The following is a 21562-nucleotide window of genomic DNA, read 5'->3' as shown; positions in this document are numbered from 1 at the left end:
AACTACACTAGTTTACTAGGCTATAGGAAGTAACTACACTACTTTACTAGACTATAGGAACGCGCTTTCCTGCGTTACCCAAGCCGTGCGATACAATCGTTATTTCGAAGAATAGAGAGGGATGAAGTTTATGACTTTTTGTTGCACTTGATGTTTTATTCTGTTTTTTCAGGTTTTGTTCTCATGTTTCCCAAAGCCTGTGTTTATACAATAAACTCTATGCAGAAAGAGTGTCATGTATCTTCTTCTACACGGTCAATTAAGAAAGAGGAAAGTAAAGTAATAAGTAGTGAAGTTACTTTTCAAATGCAGTAACTAGTAAAGTAATCTCCTTACAATTTACAGAAGTAACTAGTAACTAGTTACATTTTTTGAGTAACTACCCCAACACTGAATACGGTGTATCTCACACGTACAAACACAGACTAGGCCCCGATTACAATTTTTTGTACCCTAAAGGCAGGATGAGGAAGAGGAGTAGGAGGAGTTGGGAACAGGAGGCAAACTGAAGCGCCCTGCAATCCTTGGCGGGGGAAGGAGATGCGCCAAACAAATTTAAAAGGTGTATCTCACACGTACCGATACAGACTATGCTGTAATTTAATTTTTTACACTCCAAAAGGGTGTATATTGAATAGCGGAATAGGAAAAATTTTATAATACGGTGTATCTCACACGTACAAACACAGACTAGGCCCCAATTACAATTTTTTGTACCCTAAAGGCAGGATGAGGAAGAGGAGTAGGAGGAGTTGGGAACAGGAGGCAAACTGAAGCGCCCTGCAATCCTCGGGGGTAGAAGGAGATGCACCAAACAAATTTAAAAAGGTGTATCTCACATGTACCGATACAGACTATCCCGCAATTTAATTTTTTACACTCAAACAGGGTGTATATTGAATAGCGGAATAGGACAAATTTTACAAAACGGTGTATCTCACACATACAAACACAAACTAGGCCCCGATTACAATTTTTTCTACCCTAAAGGCAGGATGAGGAGTAGGTGGAGTTCGGAACAGGCAGGAGGCAGACTGAAGCACCCTCAAATCCTCGGCAGTATGAGATGCGCCCAAAAAATTGGAAAGGTGTATCTCACACGTACCGACACAGACTATCACGCAATTTAATTGTTTATACCCAAAGGTTTTGATGAAATAGCGGAATAGAAAATATGATCAAAAAAAGTGTATGTATATCACACGTACACAACCACACTAGGCCCCAATTACTATTGTTTGTACCCCTAAAGGCAGGATGAGGAGTAGGAGGAGTATGGAACAGGCAGCACCCTCAAATCTTCAGAAGTATGAGATGAACCCCAAAAACTTGGAAAGGTGGATCTCACACGTACCAACACAGACTATCCCGCAATTTAATTGATCCCCAAAGGTTTTTATTGAATAGCGGAATAGGAAATATGATCAAAAAAAGTGTATGTATCTCACACGTACAGAACCACACTAGGCCCCAATTACTATTGTTTGTACCCCTAAAAGGCTGGATGAGGAGTAGGAGGAGTATGGAACAGGCAGCACCCTCAAATCTTCAGAAGTATGAGATGAACCCCAAAAACTTGGAAAGGTGGATCTCACACGTACCAACACAGACTATCCCGCAATTTAATTGATCCCCAAAGGTTTTTATTGAATAGCGGAATAGAAAATATGATCAAAAAAAGTGTATGTATCTCACACGTACAAAACCACACTAGGCCCCAATTACTATTGTTTGTTCCCCTAAAAGGCTGGATGAGGAGTAGGAGGAGTATGGAACAGGCAGCACCCTCAAATCTTCAGAAGTATGAGATGAACCCCAAAAACCCCAAATATCATTCAGCTCTGCTGCAGGCCACAATTTAATTTTTTTTAACCCAAGGCTGTATATTGAATAGTGGAATAGAAAAAAAGTGTATGATTTTTGAAACCACTCAATAATAGCACATGTGAACTGAACACAGCAGTGTATGATCAGTCAGCACAGCACAGCTGAAGGAAAAATGCTGCACACAGTGCCTGATAGAAAAATACTTTTCTCCCTCCTCCTCAGTGGGCAAAAAAGATTGTGTTCACTGCACCCCAAAAAGATTGTGTTCACTGCACCCCAAAAATATTGTGTTCACAGCAGCCCACACACCGCAAAATGGATGTGGACCACTGACACCTGCCTATCTCCTATCCCACCCCACACAGCAATATCGATTGTAGTTTGAAGAAAACACTGTCTGACCCTAAAAATCAGCAGACTCTCTCCCTAAAAGGATTGATAAGATGATGATCGTAGATCGGGTGACTGCAAACCCCACCCCACACAGCAATATCGATTGTAGTTTGTAGATTACACTGACCCTAAAAATCAGCAGACTCTCTCCCTAAAAGGATTGATAAGATGATGATCGTAGATCAGGTGACTGCAAACCCCACCCCACACAGCAATATCGATTGTAGTTTGTAGAACACACTGACCCTAAAAATCAGCAGCAGCCTCGCCCTAAAATGCCTACAACTCGCCCTGCCTAACACACTTCGACCTGTCCCTCAATTCTATCAGGACACAAATGTTTTTTTTTTCCTGTCTGTCCCTAATCAGCAGCCAGCACGTTGAGGTGTGCTCTGTCCCTGAACTAAACAGCAGAATGACGCCGCAGCGGAGCTGCCTCGAAATTATAAAGACTTGGTCACATGCTTCAGACAGCCAATCACAGCTACTAATACATTTGTAGGCATGGCTGGGATGGCTTAGGCACACCAGTTAAACGCTTGTTGATTGGCTGTTGAAAGCCCGCCATGAAAAGCGCGCCAATGCATGCAAAACCCGGAAATAAAACGATCGAACACGGATTTTTACCCGAATATACAGTAAAGTTTTCGGGTCCGTGTTCGGGTAACAAAAATCCAATCATTCGGTACGAACACGAATAATACAGTCCGTGTTCGCTCATCCCTATTCTCAATCAAATGGTCACACAGTCAGTTGTTGACCAGGCTTTCAAGGAGTCTGGAGGAAAAGGGGAATGAAGGAGGCAAGCATGGGGTCCAGAGAGGGCTTTTTAAGGATAGGGGTGACTAGTGCATGTTTTAGAGAGTTGGGGAAGGTGCCAGAAGAGAGGGAGAGATTTAGGATGTGGGTTAGAGAGTGTAGAATAAAGCCAGAGGGTGACTGTAGCACTTGTGCGGGAGCAGGGTCCAGGGGGCAGGTGGAAGTTAGAGAAAATTTAGCAGCCTCATCAATAGTTGCAGGATTGAATGGGGGAGGTAATGATTGGACATGGGGTGTTAAGTGGGGGATGTATCTGTTCATTGGAGATCTCTTCATGAATTGAATCAATCTTATTGTTGAAGTGATTGGTGATCTCCTGGGCAGTGAGTAAGTTGGAGAGTGGAGGAAGAGGAGGACGAAGAGAGTTGAAGGCAGAGAAGCGTTGTCTGCTTGGCAGTGAAGAGGCAAGAGTAGCATTTTTGGAGGGCAGATTTATATTGGTTGAAGTCATTCTGGGACTTAGTCTTACGCCACAGGTGCTTAAGAGTGCAGCTACGTTTTCTGAAATGTAGTTGCGCTCTTAAGCACATGTTGCATAGGGGTAGGTGGGTGAAGTACCTGTTAGGAGCTGCGTAGGTCTGGAAGAGTGAGTCCAGAGAAGGCCATCATGGGGGAGGGAAGCAGGAGAAGCAGTGTCGGATTCATGAAGCCAGATTTCAGTAATGGCAAATAAGTTAAAGTAATTCATGATAAAGAGGTCATGGAGGGAGGTGAGTTTGTCACAGACAGAGCGGGCATTCCAGAGGGCGCAGGAGAAGGGGAGATTGGTTTTGGGAAGAAGAGTAATGGAAAACAAGTTTTGTGGATTGCGGCTGCTGCCAGAAGGTTTAGGGTGATGGGAGCATTGGACACAGTTATATGATCAGACTATTAAGAGGGCAGATATTTAAAGATAAGTATCATCATCTGCTGGAGATAAAAGACGTCACAGTGACTATGGAGGAAGAGGACGGACATGACGGGGGGGTTACTGGGTGTAAATAGAAAATAAAATTTTATTACCTCCTCTGCTTTCACTTCCAGCAATGTCTTCTCTCTACTTCCTCCCAACCCACCTCTCACCCGGAACTTCCTGTCTGTATTCCATAGAGACTTCCTGTCTGGGTAGAAGTGAGATCACCACCTTGTGGAGCTCAGAGGAACTGCAGCCCTAAGAAACATCTCGGCCTTATGCTGTGTGTATGCATTGTATATCCTTATAGATGGGTCATCTCCACTCCCACCAAGGGGGATAGAAATATATTACTGCTCGGGGGGAGACATTTTGGCCCCTTTGATTTTGCAGTAAAATTGATTGCAGATTTAGTCATGTAGAACATCTGTTATATGGATACAAAAAACCCCAGCCGAGAGTAAAGGGTGGAAATGGCTCCTGATCCCCAGATTTGGGCAATTATGTCACCAATATAAATGGAAAAAAACCCGCGCTATGTGTAACAACTCAAATACCTACAAAAATAACTTCTACCGGACTGCTGCTGTAACAAAGGTAAGTATTCCCTTTATCAACTAGAAGAGCATTATGTGTCACAGCGCTGTCCTATTGTGTGTGCACATAAATTATCACAAATACACTAAAATATGTGGACAGGGCCGGGAAAAGGGGTGGGCAGGAGGGGCGGCTGCCCTGGGTGCAGTGGTTTTATTGCAGGAATGGGGGTGCCCTGACCCTAACCCTAAGGGAGGGGGGCTGCAGTTTGCCATCTTTGCCCTGGGCCCTGTATCACCTTGTCCCGGCACTGTATGTGGATACCTTCATATATAAAGTGCTAGGAGGTCAAAATAATATTTTATGCAGATCTACTGCTCCCACTTTACACCTACTTCATTGATCTTTTGGTGTTTACCAAGAAATGAAGTAAACTGAATCATGTGCAAATGTATATACAACATAAAGTGCTTTGTGCTCAAGATGCTGTTCCCTGCAGATCCACTGCTTCTATTTTGCACCTACTACTTTAATCTCATAATATTTGCTGCTATATTAAATAACCTAAAAATCTGTGCAAATCCATGTAATCATACAACATTGTGTACTCAATATAGTGTTCCCACAAGTCCACTGCTTCCACTTTGCATCTACTTCTCAAAAAAAGTCCACAAATGAATGAAAAGTTGATAAGTTGTGAAAGTTCTCCGTGCTCCAAACTGTGCCAGCTGTAGTGTAGCCACGCCTTCTTCCACCTCTTACACACGTGATGGTGAGGGCGCCCCCTTAGTAGTGCTTCCCCACTCACCAGAGCAATATGACTCCCAGCTTTTCAGCTACCAGAGTCACAAACATCCTTCACACTCTCCTCACCTCCGATGGCAAAGGAACTGGATCCTCCTCGCTCACTCCTGCAAGTCTGCTGCACTTTCTGTCAGTCTCCCTCCTAGACTCGGCTTCCTCCTCCGACCGCTGTTCCAGCAGGAGCTCCGCCTCTTCATACACACTCAGGGAGGAGAGAAAGGGGAAGGATATACAGTACATACACACACAGCACAAGGCCGTGTTCACACTACCAGACGTTTCTCAGGGCTGCAGTTCCTCTGAGCTCAGCAAGGCGGTGATCTTACTTCTACCCAGACAGGAAGTCTCTATAGAATACAGACAGGAAGTGATGTCAGGTACAAACAGGAAGTGATGTCAGATATAAAAAAAGATTTTCCGGGTGAGAGGTGAGTTGGGAGGAAATAGAGAGAAGCCATTACTGGAAGTGGCAGCAGAGGAGGTAATAAGATCTTATTTTCCATTTACACCCAGTAACCCCCCCCCCCCCGTCATGTCCGTCCTCTTCCTCCATAGTCACTGTGACGTCTTTTATCTCCAGCAGATGATGATACACACATATATAGTGTGGAAACCTAGAACAACACCTTCAGGGTCAGAACATTTCCCCACTTACGGGGCCGGAACATTCTCTGCATTCTTATTTCTCATTAGTCTTATTTTTTTAACAACTTAGTTGACTTGTATTAGGTGTGGGGGTTGGGGGGTTTGTTTAGACCAGTGGTTCTCAATTCCGGTCCTCGGGACCCACTAACAGGCCAGATTTTAAGTATTACCTTGGGGGATGCAGACTAGAATACTGCAATCACTGAGCAGCAAATTAGATCACCTGTGATGTAATTTAGTTATCTTGCAAACCTGGCCTGTTGGTGGGTCCCGAGGACCGGAGTTGGGAACCACTGGTTTAGACAAAAGGGAATCTTATTTGTCCCTCTTTACCAGTAGATAAAAAACTAGCAAACAAATACTCTGTGACCTGTCATGCCAAAGGTAAGAGACTTCTGGATCAAAAGAACACTAAACTGAATGTTCCTCTGTGTAATCCCACCGGGGTCCATTCTTCCCTCATATTACCCCCCATACATCCCCATCCTAATATTGTACAACCAGTACAGTCCACATCATTCTCTGTCATCAATTATTGGTTTACAGGGAAACCTGTATAGATCACATGACCAATGAGGATGGAGGCGGACCGGAGTCACATGACTGAGAAGATACTAAACCTCACCCTGGAGATCATCTACCTGCTGACCGGAGAGGTGAGGAGGATTCTGGGAGGTCACATGACACCACTCTTATCTCTATTAATAAAATACAGACCTGACCAGAGAGGTGAGGGGGATTCTGGGAGGTCACATGACGTCACTCTTATCTCTATTAATAAAACACAGACCTGACCGGAGAGGTGAGAAGGATTCTGGGAGGTCACATGACATCACTCTTATCTCTATTAATAAAACACAGACCTGACCGGAGAGGTGAGGAGGATTCTGGAAGGTCACACGACATCACTCTTGTCTCTATTAATAAAACACAGACCTGACCGGAGAGGTGAGGAGGATTCTGGGATTCTAACATGATATTCCTATTGGTTCCTCAATACAGAGATTTCCTCCTCTGAAGTCAGGTGATCATATGACCATCACAGTGCCTCCATGTGACTCCCTAAAACCTGAGAGACACAACATGCAGAAGATTCTAGAAGTCACCAAGAAGATGATGGAGCTGCTGACAGGAGAGGTGAGCGGTGCTGGGAATTCATTTTTGTAATTTTATTTTTATTGAATTTCTCAAAAATAAAGAAGTTACACCCATTGTATTTCACAACACAGGCAATGAAGAGGGTATATAGATATTACACCATGAAGAGGGTATATAGATATTACACCATGAAGAGGGTATATAGGTATTACACCATGAAGAGGGTATATAGATATTACACCATGAAGAGGGTATATAGATATTACACCATGAAGAGGGTATATAGGCATTACACCATGAAGAGGGTATATAGATATTACACCATGAAGAGGGTATATAGATATTACACCATGAAGAGGGTATATATAGATATTACACCAGGAAGAGGGTATATAGATATTACACCATGAAGAGGGTATATAGGTATTACACCATGAAGAGGATATATAGATATTACACCATGAAGAGGGTATATAGGTATTACACCATGAAGAGGGTATATAGATATTACACCATGAAGAGGGTATATAGGTATTACACCATGAAGAGGGTATATAGATATTACACCATGAAGAGGGTATATAGGTATTACACCATGAAGAGGATATATAGATATTACACCATGAAGAGGGTATATATAGATATTACACCATGAAGAGGGTATATAGGTATTACACCATGAAGAGGGTATATAGATATTACACCATGAAGAGGGTATATATAGATATTACACAATGAAGAGGGTATATAGATATTACACCATGAAGAGAGTATATAGATAGTACCCCAATGATGAGGGTATATAGATAGTACACCATGAAGAGGGTATATAGATATTACACCATGAAGAGGGTATATAGATATAACACCATGAAGAGGGTATATAGGTATTACAGCATGAAGAGGGTATATAGATATTACACCATGAAGAGGGTATATAGATATTACACCATGAAGAGGGTATATAGATATTACATCATGAAGAGGGTATATAGATATTATAGCTTGCAATAGACATACAGCATACTTGGACAGTATATGCCGTAAACTGAAATAAGTCAGAGGAACCCTCAAAGCTCTGGATAGAACATGAGATGTTTGGCCATCCAATGGACATGTCTGGGTTTGGTGGTTGCCAGGAGAACGGTACTTGCCTGACTGCTTTGTGCCAAGAAGAGTTGAAGCTGTTATAGCTGCAAAGGGCGGAGCCAACTCAATATTGAACCCTACAGACTAAGACTGGGATGCCATTAAAGTTCATGTGTGTGTAAAGGCAGGTGTCCCAATACTTTTGGCAATATAGTGTAAGTGAAGGTTTTCAGTAACTGGGAGCACCTGGTATAATAGTTTGTAGATGGAGGATATGAGGTGTGGTTGGTGTGGGACTTGGATTCATATGTGTTTGAATTTGGTTGGTCGGTGTAAAGCTAATGATGGAGGGGGGGGGGGGTGGAGAAAAATGCTTCCATTGAATATAAGAGGTAAAGAGGTTATTGGGAATATGGAGCTTAGTGTGGAATTCCTCAAAGGGTCTGAGTTTGCTTGTAACCAAATCTACAAAATTACGCAACTATAAGGAGAATTATCTGCAGGACTGTGAAAACAGCAGCCAGGTCTATTAAGAGGAAAAGTCTCACACCAGATTATTGACCACAATGTGGTGGATGAAAAATCCAAAAATACCACTGCAAAAGGTCCCTGTTCCCCGCCACTTTCTCCAGACACATCACAAGCACATGGCTTATCTGGAGGTCATGGCAATGGAGACCATCCACAAGGGTTCACCTACTGATAATGAAAGGTTCTCCCTCTTATGTAGGAAGGAGACCTTCTGGATTTATAAGTTTGGTTCCTTATCACCATATGGCCTGAATGAGGACTTAGAGATCCATAATATTGTCTAATAATAATCCTCATATCCCATTAACTTCTTTTTACCACTTTGTGTGTCATAATTGTTGTCTCTGGCGGACATATTAACATTAATAGTAATATTTTATTATTTATTATTATTATTTATTATTATTATTATTGTAGTATACAGGCAAATATTCCCCTTTTCATTATGTTCTTTTTCTAATTGATATGACGATATTTTGTACATTTGTGATTATACTGTAGGATTTGTATTTGATGGCAACTGACTCAATGGCAGCCATAAGCATTGATCGGTTAAGTGGCATCCAGATCTGCATAGCTCCGCCCACTCCCCGCCCCTCTATTGGGACACATACAGCTTAAATACTCCAGTTGTCTTTATCCCCGTGACTTGATAAAGCGCATTCACGTGAAACACGTCATCACGGCAACTTTACAAGCTTGCATTCCATGCTGGGACCCCGAGGCTTCCTCTGGTTCTTCCTGCTCCCCCCCCCCCGCCCACTGGCTGCCCGCGACGTCACCTGAGCGCTCCGCTGTGCTCAGTCTGGTTCCCTCGAAGTGTCAGTATCGTATTTCTCAGGGCTTTTAGATTGGCGCCCCTCTATCAGCCCTCCCCGCAGTGCTGGATGACCCTTCCATTAATGCCCAGGGACCTTTTGCAGTGGTATTGTTGGCTTTTTCATTAACTTGACTGTTCTTATCCATCACATTGTGGGTAATAAACTGTTGTGAGACTTTTACCCTTAATAGACCTGGCTGTTGTTTTCACGGTCCTGCAGCTAATTCTCCATCTAGTGACCACTGGGGGGCACCTAGCGTGGTCTTTTGTTTTGTGTACGCCTGTATCTTGCACTATACAAAGTGTATTTGACAGCTGCATAGGTTTGTCCTGGTCTTCCCATGAATCCATCTATGATCTGTGCCCTCAGCGCTCGGTATACATGTTTGTTTAAAATGAAGCAACTGAAATCTATTGGCTTCGGCCCAGGGCAGGATCCTTCCATAGGACAGGGAGTCTGGGATTGAAGGATTATATAAAAGGTAAGCAGGAGAGAACATGGTGAAGAAAGAAAATACTGTGTGCAACATTTTTTCCATATGGACAACATACAGGGCCGGACTGGCTTGCCGGGATAGCGGGAAAATTCCCGCCAGGCCGGCTGCCCTGGGGCTGCTGTCGGCTATGAGCTGAGCTCAGCTGCTCTGGGATGTTTTTTTTTTTTTTTTTCTCTCACAAGAGCAGCGGCCGGGTGCCGCCCACTTCATTAGAACTGGTGCCTGGTGTAGTGATTTGCTTTGCAGTGCAGCCACGCCTCTTTTGGTCAGCTGGCTGAGTCGGGGCTTTCACGGAGCTCCAGTACAGGTGGGCGGAGCTGGAAGAAGTTACACAGACAGCAGTCCCGATCATTGCTTCCTGCCCAGCACATATCCCTCCCTGTATGAAGATCTGAGAGGACAGATGGCAGCCTTCAGCTTCTCCCTGTGAGTCCTGACCTTCTCTGCCTTCCTCCCTGTACTATGCTGTGTGTAAACCTGACCTGCAGACAGAGAGACACTTTCTGGAATAGGTCAGGGATATACTGGGACATCTGAGGTGATTCATAGATGTATTCCACACACATCTTATATAATAAGTTATAGTATGTATATGGAATACATCTATGTATCACCTCAGATGTCTAAGCATATTCCTAACCTATTAGAAAAATCTGTATAAACAGCACTGAATGAAATTACATAACTGGGCCAACTCCAGGAAAGAATAAAAAAAAAGTGCACCCTTGCAGTGTAGGTGTGGGGAGGGGGAGGGGGAGAAATGCCCCTTTTACCTTATTCCATGCTGCAGACAGCTCCAGTGCTCTCTTCCTCCACACAAAGACCTGACATCATCACATACAATGCAGGGACATTAACCCTGTATAGGATGATGGGGAGGCTGGAGTGTGACCACAGCCAGTACTCTACATAGAAGCTGAAGGGGACAAATTACAGCACTGCAGGAAGCCTACAGGAGCAAGGAATAAGGTAAAGCTGACTACACAGATTGAGATTTGTCTAGTTCAGCAGGGAACAGCTGAATTTCAATCTGAGTGTAGCTCCCCCAGTATTCAGGGTGTAACCTGTTCTAGTTGCCCCCTCTCCTCAGGCACCTGTACCATGTCCGCAACCCAGAGATGTATAGTAACGAAGTAGAACTACTTAAGTACTGTACTTAAGTACCGAAATGCGGTATCTGTACTTTCCTAGAGCAGAATTTTTTTCTTCTACTTTTACTTCACTACATTTTTTCGATGATTTCGATACTTCTACTCAAGTATTTTTTTTTTGTGCTGCATAGTTACTCGTTACTTTTAAAAAAATGACCACTGCCAGAACAGTAGATGGCAGGTTGCATAAAGCTCAAAAAAATGTGTATAATGTCATTTGTAAATCAGCGCATACGAAAATAAAGGCTGTGTATAATAAAAGCTGCTATACCAAATCTTTCCAATAAAAAGAAAATATGAAACAAACAAATAAATGGTGCTACAGCGCTTAAAGTGCATCAAGAAACTACTAACAAACATCGGTTAATCATTTGAATAAATCATTTGAAATAATAAAAACAATATGATGTTCAAACTTTTGACTTATTTCTTTAATAACTACATAACACAGTACTTGTACTTCTACTTTCAGTACTTGAGTAGAAATTTTTTTTCAAAACTACTGGTACTTTTTACTTTTAGTACTTAAGTAGCAAATTTTTTGAAAAAACTACTTGCTAAGTAAAAAAAATGTTGACTACTTTAGTACTTCTACTTAAGTAACTTTTTCTGCGAGCACTTCCACTTCTACTCAAGTAATTTTTTGATCGAGCACTTGTAGTTTTACTCAAGTAGAAATTTCGAGTACTTTATACAAGTCTGCCGCAACCTCTGATCACCTCCTGTACCATGTCCGCACAGCCTCTGACATCTCCTGTACCATGTCCGCACAGCCTCTGACATCTCCTGTACCATGTCTGCACAGCCTCTGATATCTCCTGTACCATATCCGCACAGCCTCTGATATCTCCTGTACCATGTCCGCACTGCCCCTGACATCTCCTGTACCATGTCCGCAACCTCTGATCACCTCCTGTACCATGTCCGCACAGCCCCTGACATCTCCTGTACCATGTCCGCACAGCATCTGACATCTCCTGTACCATGTCCGCACTGCCCCTGACATCTCCTGTACCATGTCCGCACTGCCCCTGACATCTCCTGTACCATGTCCGCACTGCCCCTGACATCTCCTGTACCATGTCCGCACAGCATCTGACATCTCCGGTACCATGTCTGCAGCCCATGGCATCTCCTGTACAATGTCTGCAGCCCATGGCATCTCCTGTACCATGTCTTCAACCTCTGACCATCTCCTGTATCCTGTACGTGGTCTCTGACATCTCCTGTACTGTGTCCGCAGCCTCTGACCAGCTCCTGTAACATGTCCACAGCCTCTGACCAGCTCCTGTAACATATCCGCAGCCTCTGACCAGCTCCTGTACTGTGTCCGCAGCCTCTGACCAGCTCCTGTAACATGTCCACAGCCTCTGACCAGCTCCTGTAACATATCCGCAGCCTCTGACCAGCTCCTGTAACATATCCGCAGCCTCTGACCAGCTCCTGTAACATGTCCACAGCCTCTGACCAGCTCCTGTAACATATCCGCAGCCTCTGACCAGCTCCTGTAACATGTCCACAGCCTCTGACCAGCTCCTGTAACATGTCCACAGCCTCTGACCAGCTCCTGTAACATGTCCACAGCCTCTGACAAGCTCCTGTAACATGTCCACAGCCTCTGACAAGCTCCTGTAACATATCCGCAGCCTCTGACAAGCTCCTGTAACATGTCCACAGCCTCTGACAAGCTCCTGTAACATGTCCACAGCCTCTGACCTGCTCCTGTAACATATCCGCAGCCTCTGACCAGCTCCTGTAACATGTCCACAGCCTCTGACATCTCCTGTAACATGTCTACAGCCTCTGACCAGCTCCTGTAACATGTCCACAGCCTCTGACCAGCTCCTGTAACATGTCCACAGCCTCTGACCAGCTCCTGTAACATATCCGCAGCCTCTGACCAGCTCCTGTACTGTGTCCGCAGCCTCTGACCAGCTCCTGTAACATGTCCACAGCCTCTGACCAGCTCCTGTAACATATCCGCAGCCTCTGACCAGCTCCTGTACTGTGTCCACAGCCTCTGACCAGCTCCTATAACATATCCGCAGCCTCTGACCAGCTCCTGTAACATGTCCACAGCCTCTGACCAGCTCCTGTAACATATCCGCAGCCTCTGACCAGCTCCTGTACTGTGTCCACAGCCTCTGACCAGCTCCTATAACATATCCGCAGCCTCTGACCAGCTCCTGTAACATATCCGCAGCCTCTGACCAGCTCCTGTAACATGTCCACAGTCTCTGACCATCTCTTTTCTTTTATCGTGTCTGCAGTCTCTGAGGGAGCCTGGAAAGAAGTTTGCTCTTATATTTATAAAGTCCTATGTGCTTTCATGTCTGTCTTATCTATATATAATACACTTTTCAAATGTGCTTTAAAACTAATGGTTTTCCCTATTATGAACAAGAAAATAATGGCGTTATGCTGTTGGGCCGGTATAACAATTCTATGGGGCTGGTATGAAATTATTTCCAGGGCTGAATTTTATTCCCAGTCCGGCCCTGACAACATAATTAGCATAGAGGAGGAGGATTGTTTCAGTGGAGAGGACATGGTGGAGTCAGCTGACCATAATAAAGGGCATGGGTGAGTGGGCTAGATAAGCCCAAATTCTATTTCAGACCAGCGACTGGGTGGGTGATGGACAGACCAGGACATAAAAGTGTGGAGGTGGGAGGCATAATAATAAATTAACCACTTCCCACCGGAAGGCCATCATATGACGTCCTGGACTTGAAGTGGTATCTGGATGATGGGTGCAGCTGCAGGCATCATCCAGATATTTTTCTTTTCAGCCAGCAATTCACTATCTTGTAAAGGCCATCCTAGCAGCTCATGAGCCACTTGATTGATTTTACAGGCAGTGGGAGGGGATGTCCTGCACCTCTCCTGCTGCCCTCCAGTGCCTCTCTTGGCTTTCCCATGTGATCGGGGAAACCAGAACATCGATCCAGCGATGGAATACCATAGAGCTGGCCATAGACTGGATGGTCCCTGGCCATCTCTATGCTCCTGGGAGGCCGAAAGCAACATCATGACGTCCCTTCCGGGGCTGGAAGATGTAAACACTGCCAGTTTTTTATCTTGGAAAGCAGAGATCAATGTACTTTTTTATCTCATGCTTTCCCGGGTAGAGGAGATATCTGGGGTCTACGGGACCCCAGATTTCTCCATAAAGAGGACCTGTCACTCCTTATTCCTATTACAAGGGATGTATACATTTCTTGTAATAGGAATAAAAGTTATTCAAAAAAGTTAGATTTGGTGTAAAAATAAAAAAATAATAATAAAGTTATTAAAACGCCCCTGTCCCCCGTGCTCGCACGCAAAAGCAAACGCATACGTAGGCTGCGCCCGCATATATAAACAATGTTCAGACCACACATGTGAGGCATCGATGCGAACGTTAGAAGGAGAGAAATAATTCTAGCACTAGACCTCATTTGTAACTCTAAACAAGTAACCTGTAAACATTTTTAGAGTGCCACCTATAGAGATTTTTAAGTACCGTAGTTTTGCTCCATCCCATGAATGTGCGCAATTCTAGAGCATGACACGTGTTTGATATCTATTTACTCGGGGTAACATCATCTTTTATATTTTTCAAAAAATTGAGTTACAGTATCTATGGTTGTAATGGAACCGCCGACCCACACTGTGTTTGTGGTCTTCCATCAGTATACGGCTTCCTTGCAGTCATGAACACATATACCAGATTTTCCCAGTCGCCCTCATACAAAGCTAGCCAACAACTTGGCTTGTACTGGAATCACTTTATTGGAAAAATCTGCGCTTGTGGACGGGAGAAAAGGCTGCAGCCTACCTCAAAATATGGCCAGAAGGCTATATCAAGGTATATAAGCAAGGTGAGATAAAGTGGCGCTGCCTAATTGTAAGTGATAAAAAAATGAATGATCCTGTTTAAAGTGCTATAGTGTTATTTGATAAATAAAGACACAGTGTAAAAACAAGATCAAAATTAATGAACAAAATATTCTATGTTGGAGTATTATAAAGTGTTAGAGTGCGGACAATAAATAAATAGCTATTGTGCCAGTAGAAAAAATATATATGTTTGAAAGCACACTTGGTATAATGTATGCCTTACCAGTATAAATAGTGAACCGTGTAATAAATATTATAATAAATAAAATCACATCTATGTTAATAGCGAATAAATACAACAATAAATATAACAATAAGTAATGCTCATGCAGTGAAATAATAGTCCCAAAAAATCAAATCAACAGTCTATTTGTTGCTGGGTGAATCCGTGATGTATAAAAGAATATATATTCAATAAACAGTGAAAGGCAGCTATTCAAGTGCTATTAAGGTGCTTCAAAATGCTTTAAGGTGTGAGTGATGGGTGAAACACACAGGTGCACCCCTCCAATTGCTCCCGCACTCACCGGAGGTATGTACCCCTACAGGGGTAACAAGCCTTATTGCAGCGTGGTCTGTGAGACTCCTAAGGGAGGGGGGAGGGGGATGTCCCCCTGTTATGCCAGATAATAGGATCTCCTCTTAGGTACAGTTGATGATGATATGTAAAGAAGAATATGCCAATATAGTGATGTACCGTTTAAAAATTAGCTTTATTACAAATGATTAAAAGTCAGGTACTCACATATATTTCAGTGGTAACGGACATCTAAGCAGTAGGGGCCGCGAGTCCCTCGTTGGCGGCCGCTTCCGGGACGCTGTGCGCTTCAGCGACCGGATCTGCGTTGCAGTGGGGCGGAAATGACGTTATCGCGCACGACGCGTTTCGTCAGAGCTGACGTCATCAGGTGCGCGAGTAGCGTCCTCTCCGCTGCCTATTTGTATAGGCTGGTTGCCAGGTGACCGGACCGTTTAGCCAATTGGAAACAAAGAAAAAGAGGGATAAGCAGTAACCGGGCAGATCTATCGAGGGCTAAGTGTCCGGATACCTCTATGGTGAATAAAATCACCGTGCCCTCAGCCAATTGGAAAAAAGGGGAAAAGAAGGGTAATCTGTAACCGGGCAGAGTAAGCAAAAAGTTAAAAGCAAAGATGAGTGCGGGAGCAATTGGAGGGGTGCACCTGTGTGTTTCACCCATCACTCACACCACCCTTAAAGCATTTTGAAGCACCTTAATAGTACTTGAATAGCTGCCTTTCACTGATTATTGAATATATATTCTTTTATACATCACAGATTCACCCAGCAACAAATAGACTGTTGATTTGATTTTTTGGGACTATTATTTCACTGCATGAGCACTACTTATTGTTATATTTATTGTTGTATTTATTCGCTATTAACCACTTACCGCATACTAACGTAGGTCTAGGTCGGTAAACTTTGCGGTAGTGTACCGGGATGATGCCTCTAGCTAGAGGCACCATCCCGGTACCGTGGTTTAGAGCCGACGGTTGGCTTTCCGTCGGTACCGACCGATGCGGCTCGGGAGCCGCTCGATCGGTACCCGGGGGGCGGGAGGGGACGTCCCCCCCCCCCTCCCGTCGCCTTCCGTGGCTTTGCCCGGGGCTCCCGTCCCACCAGAAGTCCCGAGCACCCAGCCAGCATTTCCGCCGGCTGGATGGAGTCCCGATGAATCCCGGAAACGGCATCGATCGGGTCTCCGATGATGTAACCCGGAGGCGGCGTCCATGATGTCACTTCCGGGTTACTGTGCTGCAAAAGGCGGCAAATTTGAAAAACGGCTGTATGCAAAAATGCCGTTTTCGGCGTTTTGCATACAGGGAAGTGTAGTGGAGTGGTCTAGGGTCTTTTAGACCCTCGATCCCTCCATAAAGTGTACCTGTCACTACATATTGGTGTCACAAGGGTTGTTTACATTGCTTGTGACAGCAATAAAAGTGATCAGATTTTTTTTTTTTTTTTAAACTTTAATAAAGTTAAAAAAATTAAAATAAATGGGGAAAAAAAAAAAAATTTAGCCGCCCCCGTCACTGTTAGCTCGCGCACAAAAAAAAACGTATACGGAAGTCGAGCCGCAAATGAAATCGCTGTTCAAACCACACATGTGAGGTATCGCCGCGATCGCCAGAGCGTGAGCAATAATTTAAAAAAAAGAGCTACACTCTAACTCAAAACTGGTAACCGTTAAATAAATTTAAAGCGTCGCAGATTGAGATCTCTATTGACCGTAGTTTGTCGCGATCCCACGGGGGGGCGCAATTTTAAACCGTAACATGTTGGGTATCTATTTACTCGGCGTGACATCATCTTTCACAATATACAAAAAAAATGGTCTAACTTTACTGTTTAGTATTTTTTAAAATTAGTGAAATGTGATTTTTCTAAAATTTTCCAAAAAAATGGCGCTTTAAAGACCGCTGCGCAAATACCGCGTGATAAATATTACAATGACCGACATTTTATTCTCCAGAGTCTTTGCTAAAAAAATATATATAATGTTTGGGGGTTCTAAGTAGTTTTCTAGGAAAAAATACTGGTGTTAACGCGTGAACAAAAAGTGTCCGAAATAGGGCTGGGGCTTAAGTGGTTAACCATAAATCCTACCAAAATGTGATGCGCCAGAAATATAATAAAAAAGTGATGACTTAAAATACAATAAATCATATCCAGTTCATAAGGCACATAGCAATGTGTGTGCTTCCAATAAAGTGATATGAAGAGTGTCCCCGTATCCAATTGAAGAAAATCCAGTGATGAAAACAAGTTGTAAACACCAATTAGTGAATCCCTCCACCAGGTGAATTAGCCTCTCACCTTCCTAAAGGACCCAAACGGGCCAGCAATCACATGTATCATGGATCAGACTTCCAGGAAAGAGCCACACTATATTGCACCTCGAGGGATCCCGGGACATATAAAAAACAGATGAAGAAATCTAGTGCTCTCTGCTTACTAATGAGGGTGTGCTTTATTAGAGAAAGGCAGATCAACTCACATTTGTTGGGCACTCAGCCGTGCCTGCTGTATAAGCGATGTCAGCGATCTGTTACCAGAGAGAGACTCTGCGTCGGCCACGCACGCTCCGTCCCCCTATACGCGTTACGTCGAGCGTAATGCTCCTTTGACTTCCTCGGTAGGGGTGGCTAGTGCGTGCCAAGCCTCACTTTAAATACATCAACACTCAGGTGGATTGGCCAGCAGATCTCAGTCCCTCCCCCCGCTCATAGCTCACAACAGGACATCGGAACCTCCGAACCAGGCATGTTTACGGCGGTGTCACTGGCTCATATCGCTAATGGGGCAATTTTAATGTATGGGCATTGATCAAATTACTATTGCACATTGCGGAGATCGCGTGGTGGCGCAGATACCTCTCTGGTTTACATTAAAACAACTAAAACACGTATTCACAAAATCTCATACCATAATTAACAATATTAAAAATATTAAAAGTACATCAATAAGCTAAAACCTGGAATAATAAATGTTGGCAATCAAAATAAATGTTATAAAATATATATATATAAATTTTTTTTTTTTTTTTTGTGGCCAGGCTGTGTAAAAGTCTCACACATGTGGTATCGCCATACTCGGAAGGAGTAGCAGAATGTATTTTTGGGTGTAATTTTTGCTGTGTACATGCTATGTGTTAGAAATAGCTTATAAATTGACAACTTTGTGGGAAAAAAAAGAAAAAAACATTTTTTCTTCATTTTCCCAAGAATTGTGGGAAAAAATTACAACTTCAAAAAACCCACCATGCCTCTTACTAAATACCTTGGACTGTCTACTTTACAAAAAGGGGTAATTTGGGCGGTATTTGTACTGTCCTGACATTTCAGGGCCTCAAGAAAGGAGATAGGCAGGCAGTACATCTGGTGTGATCAATTTTCAGTAATTGGTACCATAGCTTCTAGACTCAATAACTTTCACACAGACTAAACAATATACACTAATTTGGGTTAATTTTACCAGAGACATGTAGCAGTATACATTTTGGCCCAAATGTATGAAGAAAAATTAATTTTTTGCAAAATTTTATAATAGAAACTAAAAAAAAGTTTTTTTTTTTCAAAATTTTTGTTCTTTTTTTGCATATATCACGGAAAAAAAAAACCCCAGTTGTGATCAAATACCACCAAAATAAATCTCTATTTGTGTGAAAAAAATGATAAAAATTTTGTTTGGTTACAGTGTAGCAATTGTCATTCAAAGTGTGAGAGTGCTGAAAGCTGAAAATTGGTCTGGGCAGGAAGGGTGTCTAACTGCTCTGTATGGAAGTGTTAACCACTTAAATGAAATACAAAAAAACTATCAGCGCAAACCCGGGGGCGCGCATTGCAGAGAGAACGAGCGGCTAATTGGTAAACAGCCAATTTCTATTGGCTGTTTATCTTGATCAGGGATGGGCTATGTCCGAGGGACGAGCCTCATCCCTGATCGCGCTGCTGCGCGCCTCTGGGGGCGCGCACTGGCTGCTAGAACGGGCCGACGTCATATGACGGCGGCCCGGATCCTTACAACCACTTTGCCGACGTCATATTACATGACTCGGTATGGAAGTGGTTAACATAGATGTGATTTTAAAATTCATGAAAGTGTATTTTTTCCAAAGAAATTGTGCTTAAAAAATTGCTGCGACCGCCATTTTATTCTCTATGATCTTTGCTGAAAAGAGATATATATATATATTTCTAATGTTTGGGGGCTCTAAGTAATTTTTTAGCAAATAAATGATGATTTTGACATGTAGGAGAGAAATGCCAGAATTGGCCCGGATGGGAAGTGGTTAACAGGTCAGGTGCTCCCAGACCACCCCTAGATCTCAGCCAAAGCAAAGTGGATTGTGCTATGCGATGGGACTTATGGTGCCATATAAATGTAACAAAGGTACTTTGCAGCAATTTCAGCAGAGAAAGAGGGACTTGGACCGGGAGAGTCTCCAATAGGTACAGCAGTTTGGGGAGGAACCACATTTTGAGGACATTTACCGTGCCTAGCCAGGAGATATTATACAGTAAGCATCCCATTGTTTCAGGGATAAATGTATGTCTTGAAATAAAGAAGGAAGGTTAGCTTAGTATAATGAGGAGAAGGTGTCACATGAATAACGAGGTATTTGAGGGAACAGGAACACTAGTGATACGAGTAAGCGGATTGTAAGGTGCCCAGAGTTGTGGGAGGAATGTTGATAGAAAGATCCTCGATCTTAGAAGTATTAATCTTATACCTCGGCAGTGTACTCAGGTAGATAACTGACAATTATTGGTAGTTATAATTTATACACAGCATGTTTGTTACAATGAATGTTTTATTATATATTCAGAGTGGAAACCTCGGGGATGATAATATTGATGTTAAAGAAGAGTATAAAGAGGAGGATGAGGAGTATGGAGTGATGGAGGAGTTTTCAGAAGGACACAAGGATATGATGGAGACACCTAATACCAGGAACCCACCAGAGAGATGTCCCCGTCCTCTGTATTCCCGGGATTCCACACAGGAAGATCACACCATCCCTCACTGTTACAAGGTTGGTGCGATGGAGTATCTAGAACATGGAGTTGTGGGGATGATGTGAGGATATTTTATGTGAGCTTATATTTGGCAGATGATTTTTTCTCTCATTTTCTTAAGGATGAAGATCTGATAGATATAGAATTTGAGGTTAAAGCAGAAGAAGAAGAGACGTATGTGAGGGATGATCAGCAGTCTATGGAGGAGGATGGAATAACGGGGACATTTATAGAGGAGGACACTCCTACAGAGATCAGCACAGGTGGGTCATTAACACTAAATACATTCTTCCGCCCATACTGCTCACTGATTGGTCCAGAGTGCCCAGGTCTAGCAAGATCTCTGACAGCAGATTTCCCAGATTTGCTTGCTTTGATGTTTGCTGGCTGTGCCGGGTGGAGGGATATGTCTGTATAGTCTCAGAACCACTTCACTGAGTCTCATGAGATGGGAGGCAGCGGTGTTGGACCTCTGCAACTTGTCTCATATAAACATTTAACCTACCACTGATTACTGAATACCAATATTATGAGTCCTGAATAGTGATGGCCAAACACGCCCCTGTTCGGTTCGCACCAGAACATCTCGAACAGGGGAAAAGTTCTAACGAACATGCCAACTGTAATAAAGTCAAGGGGACACAAACAGGAAAAATCAAAAGTCCTCATTTTAAAAGCAAGTTATTGCCATAAAAAGTATGGGGGCCCGGGTACTGCCCTGGGGAACATGTATCAATCCAAAAAAAGTTTTTAGAACGATTGTTTTATAGGAGCAGTGATTTTAATAATGCATAAAGTGAAACAATAAAAATGAAAAATTCCTTTATATATCGTACCTAGGGGTCCCCTAATGTGCCTGTAAAGTGGCACATCTGTACAATGTATGGAGCCTGCTGCAGCAATACTGTCATTTCTAAAGGAAAAAATGTAATTTAAACTTGCTGGCGGCTGTAATATATTGTCGGCTCCTGGCAATGCAGATAAAAAACAGCAAAGGGTTCCCCCCACCGAGGCCATACCAGGCCCTTCGGTACAA

General features: G+C 43.3%; 3 protein-coding genes across 3 annotated transcripts in view; 1 reads left to right on the top strand and 2 right to left on the bottom strand.

Annotated features, from left to right (window-relative positions):
* LOC309549838 (uncharacterized protein) overlaps positions 1 to 5549 on the bottom strand; it is a gene marked incomplete at its 3' end in the record, with an annotated part of 314748 nt that extends 309199 nt beyond the window's left edge. The window contains exon 1 of the mRNA XM_082250337.1: positions 5342 to 5549. The remainder of the gene's footprint in view (positions 1 to 5341) is intronic.
* LOC309550260 (uncharacterized protein) overlaps positions 1 to 21562 on the top strand; it is a gene marked incomplete at both ends in the record, with an annotated part of 1652360 nt that overhangs the window by 647442 nt on the left and 983356 nt on the right. The gene's annotated exons all lie outside the window — the stretch shown is intronic.
* LOC309549835 (uncharacterized protein) overlaps positions 1 to 21562 on the bottom strand; it is a gene marked incomplete at both ends in the record, with an annotated part of 117844 nt that overhangs the window by 73561 nt on the left and 22721 nt on the right. The window lies entirely within an intron of this gene.

The sequence above is a fragment of the Pelophylax lessonae genome (genome assembly GCF_965119305.1).
Source record: "Pelophylax lessonae genome assembly, chromosome: 3".
Taxonomy (NCBI): domain Eukaryota; kingdom Metazoa; phylum Chordata; class Amphibia; order Anura; family Ranidae; genus Pelophylax; species Pelophylax lessonae.
The sequence above is the reverse complement of the archived record's forward strand: the minus strand, read 5'-3'. Positions and strand labels throughout refer to the sequence as shown.